This window comes from Salvelinus namaycush, chromosome 37, assembly GCF_016432855.1.
Source record: "Salvelinus namaycush isolate Seneca chromosome 37, SaNama_1.0, whole genome shotgun sequence".
Classification (NCBI taxonomy): domain Eukaryota; kingdom Metazoa; phylum Chordata; class Actinopteri; order Salmoniformes; family Salmonidae; genus Salvelinus; species Salvelinus namaycush.
This window is the reverse complement of record NC_052343.1, coordinates 13830406-13838591: the sequence shown is the minus strand read 5'-3', so window position 1 is coordinate 13838591 and position 8186 is coordinate 13830406.

Below are 8186 nucleotides of genomic sequence, written 5' to 3'. Positions count from 1 at the left end.
TGTGCGAGTGTATATGCACGGGTTAAATCTTTGACTTGTTCTGGAATCCATACCTTTTTGACACCACAATGTTGCTGAATAAAATTTATGAACATGTTGATGTATACTTCGATATCCAGCACCTGCTAGAGCCATTGAATGTGCATATGTTTAACCCTCTCACATACTATAGTTACCGCAAAGCCAGGCTCTCTTTTGACACTGTCTTTATTTGACAGACAGATAGACCCAGAGTGCTGGCTGATTGTGTCTCCATTAGCTAGCAGAGCCCAGCTGGGTCAGTGGGGAGAGAGGGGGAGGCAGGGGCCCCTTGGTATTGTGTAGAGTCTAAAAGACAGGTCAATGTATTGTGCTAATTACATTACAGCCCCTACTCGATGCCAGTTAAGTCTGTGCGCATGTACCTATACATAGTATAAATTATACATGTATAACTACTAGCTCCTCTCTCAATGAGCTGGATGGATTCTATGGGTCTACAATTGCATTAAACAGCAGCGTCATCATCTGTTTATAACAGAGCTATGCTAGCACTGGGGGGCTCAGGGCCAGTGTTAATATGTAGAACATAAGTTATGTGCTTTTTCTCCGGGGCTCTTAAAAGCTAATCCTGTAGGCTGCCCTGCTCTGCTCCGCTTCATTTCTCTCCACGCCCTGCCCAGGCCCGGCCCAGTGGCGTAAGCCCATCATATGACTGCATGCTCTGCACATCGGCCTAATCATATGGAAGAGATGATCACAGGGCAGGAAATCGCAGCGCAGGGCCAAAGGAAACAATCTTTTTGCACAGGCTTTAGCCAATCATGTCCTTTCTCTCAACTCAAAGCTGCTGGCCTTCTCTTACCCTTTCTCTTTCTTTCTTTCTCTCCTTCTCGCTCCAGGATTCAATCTATGTGATTCTTGGTCTTCCCTATACTTTTTGTTCTTCCCCATTTGAATTAGCTCTCTGTCTGTTTGTTGATCATGTGGGGCTTCAAACTTTTCTTTCCCAGGGAGCCCCTCCTACGCAAACCGGCGACCCAGGGACACCTATCATATGTTAGCAAAAAACTATTTTTTTTTCAAGTCTTGTCTTATCATCAGGTGCTCTCATGATAATGGCAAGGAGAATAAATCAACATTTTAAAATTATTTGGTAGATAGTTTTTCATTAAATCCCCACATTATAATTGGAAGAGGAAGTGTAAACGCTAACCCAGCCTATTAGCTTGAAAGGTAACTCCAAAAACATTTTCACTAAGAGCAACTGTTTAGCTGGTTAAACAAATGTTAGCCATGTGTTGGCAACAATTCATGTCTAAGTCAAGAAAGCCAGCGGCACTTGCTGCACTGGTAGCCTATTTGCGGGTGGTTTTTCAAAGTGTATGTCTGATACTCTAGTAAGTGTAATTGTCTCCGATGAGTGTAATCTGCTCAATATTAGGAGTTGAGAAATAAAGTTGACATCATTAGAAAGAAGATATTCTTCTCTTTTCTACTGTGGGTATGTAATTGTAAATGTGTCTATTCTGTTGTTGCTAATGATATTCATGATTATTTAAAAATAAATGAATATATACATATATTTTCGTGGACCACTGCAGTACCTCCATGGACCCATAGGGGGCCGCGGACCCCTGGTTGAATACCCTTGATCTAGACAAATATGGTTTATTGTATGTATACTGTATATGCTCCACTGTAAAATAATTACCAACCAAAAATGTACATATCGCTCATGTCCTTTCCGTGATACCAGGAACAAGGCAAACAGGAAAGAAACCTCACATTTAATCCTCTCAGTTTAACAGCCTTGTTTTGTAGACCTTCACATAGAGTAACATAGACCTTCACAATGACGTAGGACTTCACAATGACTGTCCTATAGACCTTCCATGTGGCCTCAGGTGCTCATGAGAGCACAATGACCTTAATGTTCCTCAGGGCTAAAGGCTGATACCTCTCCTTTTAGGCTGATATACAGTATGTCCTTTATTATCTCTCTGTTATCTCTCCATCAGCAACCATGCAGGTGAGGCAGGCTTGCGCTTTGTCCCAGGAAGAGAGGAATACGAAACATGGAGGTTGAGGCTTGCCGGTAATCTGCCAGTGGTATTACCAGGATTAAGACGAGGGCAAGGGACCCGTAGTTAACCTGAACAGGTGTGCCTGTTACCATGCCGCCAGCTGCCATGACAACCACAGGACCTGCTGAGCTCTTGTAACAGACTGGCATCAAACCTGGATTGTCAGCTTTCTGTACTCTAAAGTCGGGTTTTGTTCACATGCAGTAAAAGACAGAGATCAGGACTGGATAGTTGTGAAGACTGGAGTGGACTGCAGTGGTTGAAGCTGTCAAAAGTGGTTAACAAAGTGGTCAACATCACAAAAGCAGAGCAATAACAAAACACTTTTCTTCAGGGTAACATAGACCTACATTCCGTCCCTCTGCCCTTAAGACCACCCTTCACCCTAAACCCCCACACTTTCTCCCTCCCCTTGGGTGAGTGACAGAGTTCTGTGACGACAAACGCCCATGACACCCCCACCTCTACACACACGCACACACACACACACCCTTGCACTGATTTGACAGCCGCTCTCCCTCTCATTCAGATTGATGCTGTGTTGTGGCCCCAGGCCCCTGGAGAGGCCTAATTGAATTGGTTTCCAGAGAATACTAATGAGGCGTAATGTTGAGATAACTGATACCCAAAGAATAAGTGATCATTGACAGCATGTGTTTCTTGTCAGTAATAAACATGTCACAGAAACAGGGAGCCAGTTGGTGCATAATGAATTTCCCCTGGCACTCCCCCTTTGTCTCACGCACACGCACAGCATGCAGTAAATTGTATGGTTTAGTACTGTAACTAGTGACTAAGTAAACGGGTTGCGAACTTGCACTGCTGAAATTACATTAGTTGGGCCAGTAACCGGAAGGTTGCTGGATCGAATCCCCAAGCTGACAAGGTAAAAATCTGTCGTTCTGCCCCTGAACAAGGCAGTAGGCCGTTATTGTAAGTAAGAATTTGTTCTTAACTGACTTGCCTAGTTAAAAAATAAATAATTGTTGTATATTTATTTCATAATTTGACTATCAAGGTGTCATTATAAAAACCTCTAAAAGCGAGAAGAAAAATTGAGATGCCACAGACAGACACAAGCACACACTGCTTGTGATCACAGATCTCTTCCCACTGTCCCGTGGTTACTTTGGCACCCATGGGCTGCCCTGGCCCAGATGCCTCCCTCAGTTCTCTGGCTGCTCCATATGGGAGATGTTTGTGTAGTGGAGACTTGGGAGAGCTTCAGTGCTCTGAAAGCTCAGTACATAAACACTGGTCCCTGATTCACACTTCAGACTGCCGACTGTGTGCTTACCTACTGGACCAACCAAAACTAGCCCTGTTATCATTTAATCCAGGGAGTCGGACTGTTGTGGAGAAGGGAAATAGCAAAAAATATGACATGGTAGCATGAAACTCTAAAATTACATATGAGAATCTCATGATAGACTTCAATAGGACAATTATTTGTAAAACCAAGATGGCCAACAATTATGTGCCCCTTTCATATGAGACAGACAAAATCTCAAGGGTTGGAGTGTGCAGGACTATGCAACTTCCAAGAAACGAAGACCCAAATGCCCTTCCTCTTCCCAGCATGCTATTAACTTCGGCATGGGGCGGCCGGGCCGGGGCGGCTGGCTTCAATTACCCCGGGGCAGTCAACAGGAGGTGTCATCAGCCACACTACAGTGCGTCGAGCAGTCCTGCCCGCACCGCTAAAACGCCTGCTCCCTGTCCGCCTCTACCCACGCTCGCCCTCCTTCCAGCCAACCCAGGCAAGCGGGCGCTGCTGCAGCGCTCTGTTTGGTGAAAAAACAAATTCCCTCAGTGTGGCAGCAAGCTGAGCTAACAGCAGAGCAGTTTTCAATGGCTCGTCCCCTCACCCCAGTACCCCCACCCCCCACCCACGCCCCTGTTTCTGACAGTCCTGACGGGCACTCTGTTGCATTATTGTATTTAGGCTCAGTCTGGCACTCATGAATCAGTCAGGGGCCCAAGAAATGCCACCCTGAGCTTGGCATTGGGATAGGGGATGGGGAGACGGGATTAGAGTGCAATGTTGAAAGCTTGGCATGTAGGGGCCTTAGTTAGGGTATCATGTGATATATATCTGTGTCTGTGAAGGCGTGGCTATGGCCAGGCAAGGGAGAGTACTGGGGCGGACTGGTTGTGTAAGAAACTGAGGTGCTCCAAAGAAAACTGGTCCAGGGTGGAGTATCAAGAAGCATCCTGTCACGTGTTTGTGGAGGTCAGTGACAGGGTGTTGAAATGGGTTCGGGACGTTATCTCTTATCTAAATATATTTATTAGCCTATGTGTATTCAATGTTATTGTGCTGATATTGTTGTCCAGAGTCTATTCAGTTGTTCCATGGGTCAATAAGGCTAAACCCTAAAAGGTACATTTTATGCCATTGAGGTCCACATAGTCCATGTACTCTTGTTTAATCTTTCTAAAATCAAATCAAATCAAATGTTATTTGTCACATACACATGGTTAGCAGATGTTAATGGTGGTGTAGCAAAATGCTTGTGCTTTTAGTTCCGACAATGCAGTAATATCCAACGAGTAATCTAACCTAACAATTTCACAACAACTACCTTATACACACAAGTGTAAAGGAAGGAATAAGAATATGTACATAAATATTAGTGATTGTATAGAACGGCATGGGCAAGATGCAGTGGATGGTATAGAGTACAGTATATACATATGAGATGAGTAATGTAGGGTATGTAAACATTATATGAAGTGGCATTGTTTAAAGTGGCTAGTGATACATTAATTACATACATTTTTCCATTATTAAAGTGGCTGGAGTTGAGTCAGTATGTTGGCAGCAGCCACTCAATGTCAGTGATGGCTGTTTAACAGTCTGATGGCCTTGAGATAGAAGCTGTTTTTCAGTCTCTCGGTCCCTGCTTTGATGCACCTGTACTGACCTCGCCTTCTGGATGATAGCGGGGTGAACAGGCAGTGGCTCGGGTGGTTGTTGTCCTTGATGATCTTTTTGGCCTTCCTGTGACATCGGGTGGTGTAGGTGTCCTGGAGGGCAGGTAGTTTGCCCCCGGTGATGCGTTGTGCAGACTGCACTACCCTCTGGAGAGCCTTACGGTAATAGGCGGAGCAGTTGCCGTACCAGGCGGTGATACAGCCCGACAGGATGCTCTCGATTGTGCATCTGTAAAAGTTTGTGAGTGTTTTTGGTGACAAGCCAGATTTCTTCAGCCTCCTGAGGTTGAAGATTCGCTGCTGCGCCTTCTTCACCACGCTGTCTGTGTGGTTGGACCATTTCCGTTTGTCCGTGATGTGTATGCCGAGGAACTAAAAACTTTCTACGCAGTTGTTCACCCACGACGCAGTCAGGAGAGGACAGGAGAGGGCTGAGAACGCACCCTTGTGGGGCCCCAGTGTTGAGGATCAGCGGGGTGGAGATTTTGTTACCTACCCTCACCACCTGGGGCTGTCCGTCAGGAGGTCCAGGGCCCAGTTGCACAGGGCGGGGTCGAGACCCAGGGTCTCGAGCTTGATGATGAGTTTGGAGGGTACTATGGTGTTAAATGCTGACCTGTAGTCAATGAACAGCATTCTCACATAGGTATTCCTCTTGTCCAGATGGGTTAGGGCAGTGTGCAGTGTGATTGCGATTGCGTCGTCTGTGGACCTATTGGGGCGGTAAGCAAATTGGAATGGGTCTAGGGTGTCAGGTAGGGTGGAGGTGATATGGTCCTTGACTAGTCTCTCAAAGCACTTTATGATGATGGAAGTGAGTGCTAAAGGGCAGTAGTCATTTAGCTCAGTTACCTTAGCTTTCTTGGGAACAGGAACAATGGTGGCCCTCTTGAAGCATGTGGGGACAGCAGACTGGGATAAGGATTGATTGAATATGTCCGTAAACACACCAGCCAGCTGGTCTGCGCATGCTCTGAGGACGCGGCTGGGGATGCCGTCTGAGCCTGCAGCCTTGCGAGGGTTGACACGTTTAAATGTTTTGCTCACGTCGGCTGCAGTGAAGGAGAGCCCGCAGGTTTTGGTAGCGGGGTGTGTCAGTGGCACTGTATTGTCCTTAAAGCGAGCAAAGAAGTTGTTTAGTCTGTCTGGGAGCAAGACATCCTGGTCCTCGACCGGGCTGGTTTTCCTTTTATAGTCCGTGATTGACTGTAGACCCTGCCACATACCTCTTGTGTCAGAGCCGTTGATTTGCGACTCTACTTTGTCTCTATACTGACGCTTAGCTTGTTTGATTGCCTTGCGGAGGGAATAGCTATACTGTTTGTATTCGGTCATGTTTCCGGTCACCTTGCCTTGATTAAAAGCAGTGGTTTGCGCTTTCAGTTTTGCGCGAATGCTGCCATCCATCCACGGTTTCTGGTTTGGGAATGTTTTAATAGACGCTGTGGGTACATCGCAGATGCACTAATAAATCCGCTCACCGAATCAGCGTATTCGTCAATGTTGTTGTTCGCCGCAATGCGGAACATATCCCAGTCCACGTGATCGAAGCAATCTTGAAGTGTGGAATCCGATTGGTCGGACCAGCGTTGAACAGACCTGAGCGCGGGAGCCTCCTGTTTTAGTTTCTGTCTATAGGCTGGAAGCAACAAAATGGAGTCGTGGTCAGCTTTTCCGAAAGGAGGGCGGGGGAGGGCCTTATATGCGTCGCGAAGTTAGAATAACAATGATCTAGGGTTTTGCCAGCCCTGGTTGCACAATCGATATGCTGATAGAATTTAGGGAGCCTTGCTTTCAGATTAGCCTTGTTAAAATCCCCAGCTACAATAAATACAGCCTCAGGATATGTGGTTTCCAGTTTACATAGAGTCAAATGAAGTTCGTTCAGGGCCATCGATGTGTCTGCTTGGGGGGGATATATGCAGCTGTGATTATAATCAAAAAGAATTCTCGAGGTAGATAATGCGGTCGGCATTTGATTGTGAGGAATTCTAAGTCAGGTGAACAGAAGGACTTGAGTTCCTGTATGTTGTTATGATCACACCACGTCTCGTTAATCATAAGGCGTACACCCCCGCCCTTCTTCTTACCAGAAAGGTGCTTGTTTCTGTCGGCACGATGCGTGAAGAAACCAGCTGGCTGTACCGACTCCAATAGCGTGTCTCGAGTGAGCCATGTTTCCGTGAAACAAAGAACGTTAGTCTCTGATGTCTCTCTGGAAGGCTACCCTTGCACGGATTTCGTCTACCTTGTTGTCAAGAGACTGGACATTGGCGAGTAGTATGCTTGGGAGTGGTGCGCGATGTGCCCGTCTACGGAGCCTGACCAGAAGACCGCTCCGTCTTCCCCTTCTACGGCGTCGTTGTCTTGGGTCGCCGGCTGGGATCCGATCCATTGTCCTGGGTGGTGGGCAAAACAGAGGATCCGCTCCTGGAAAGTCGTATTCCTGGTCATAATGTCGGTGAGTTGATGTTGCTCTTATATCCAATAGTTCCTCCCGACTGTATGTGATAAAACCTAAGATTACCTGAGGTAACAATGTAAGAAATAACACATAAAAAAACAAAATACTGCATAGTTTCCTAGGAATGCGAAGCGAGGCGGCCATCTCTGTCGGCGCCGGAACTTCTGATACATGCTCTCTAGAGAGTTCTAAGAACCCTTTTGGAACCCTTTGTTCTAAGAATGTAGGACAACATTCTGAGGGTTGCTTCCATTGAAGGACATTAGAATACTCTGAGGCTCAGCACCCTGATAGCCTGTCAGCATCAGAACAACATTCCCTCATTCTGCACCTGTACCAGGCAGGCCTCCGTGTGGGCCGGTCGGGGTCCTCGCTCTTCCTCAGCCGTGATTCCCAGAGAAAGCAGGAGGCTCCCGGGTCCCAGGGCCAACACGACGGAGAACACCAGGGAAAATAAACAGAGCGCTTCCCTCCTGCCCCTCATCCTCTTGTCCCACTCACCCCCCACCGAGAAAAAGCACACCAAGCCGACATGTTTGTTTGTGGAGATGGTGAGAAGCTGTCATGATGTCATCACTAGAAGGCAGCTTTTCCCTCTAGTGCTCTCTGTCCCTTTCCAAGCCAAACAGATGAGATCAGATCATCTTTCTTGATGTTCCTGTCTGTGTGACCAGCCACCATTACTCCACTCCGCTGCAGCTTTGGCAACCATGTCTCTG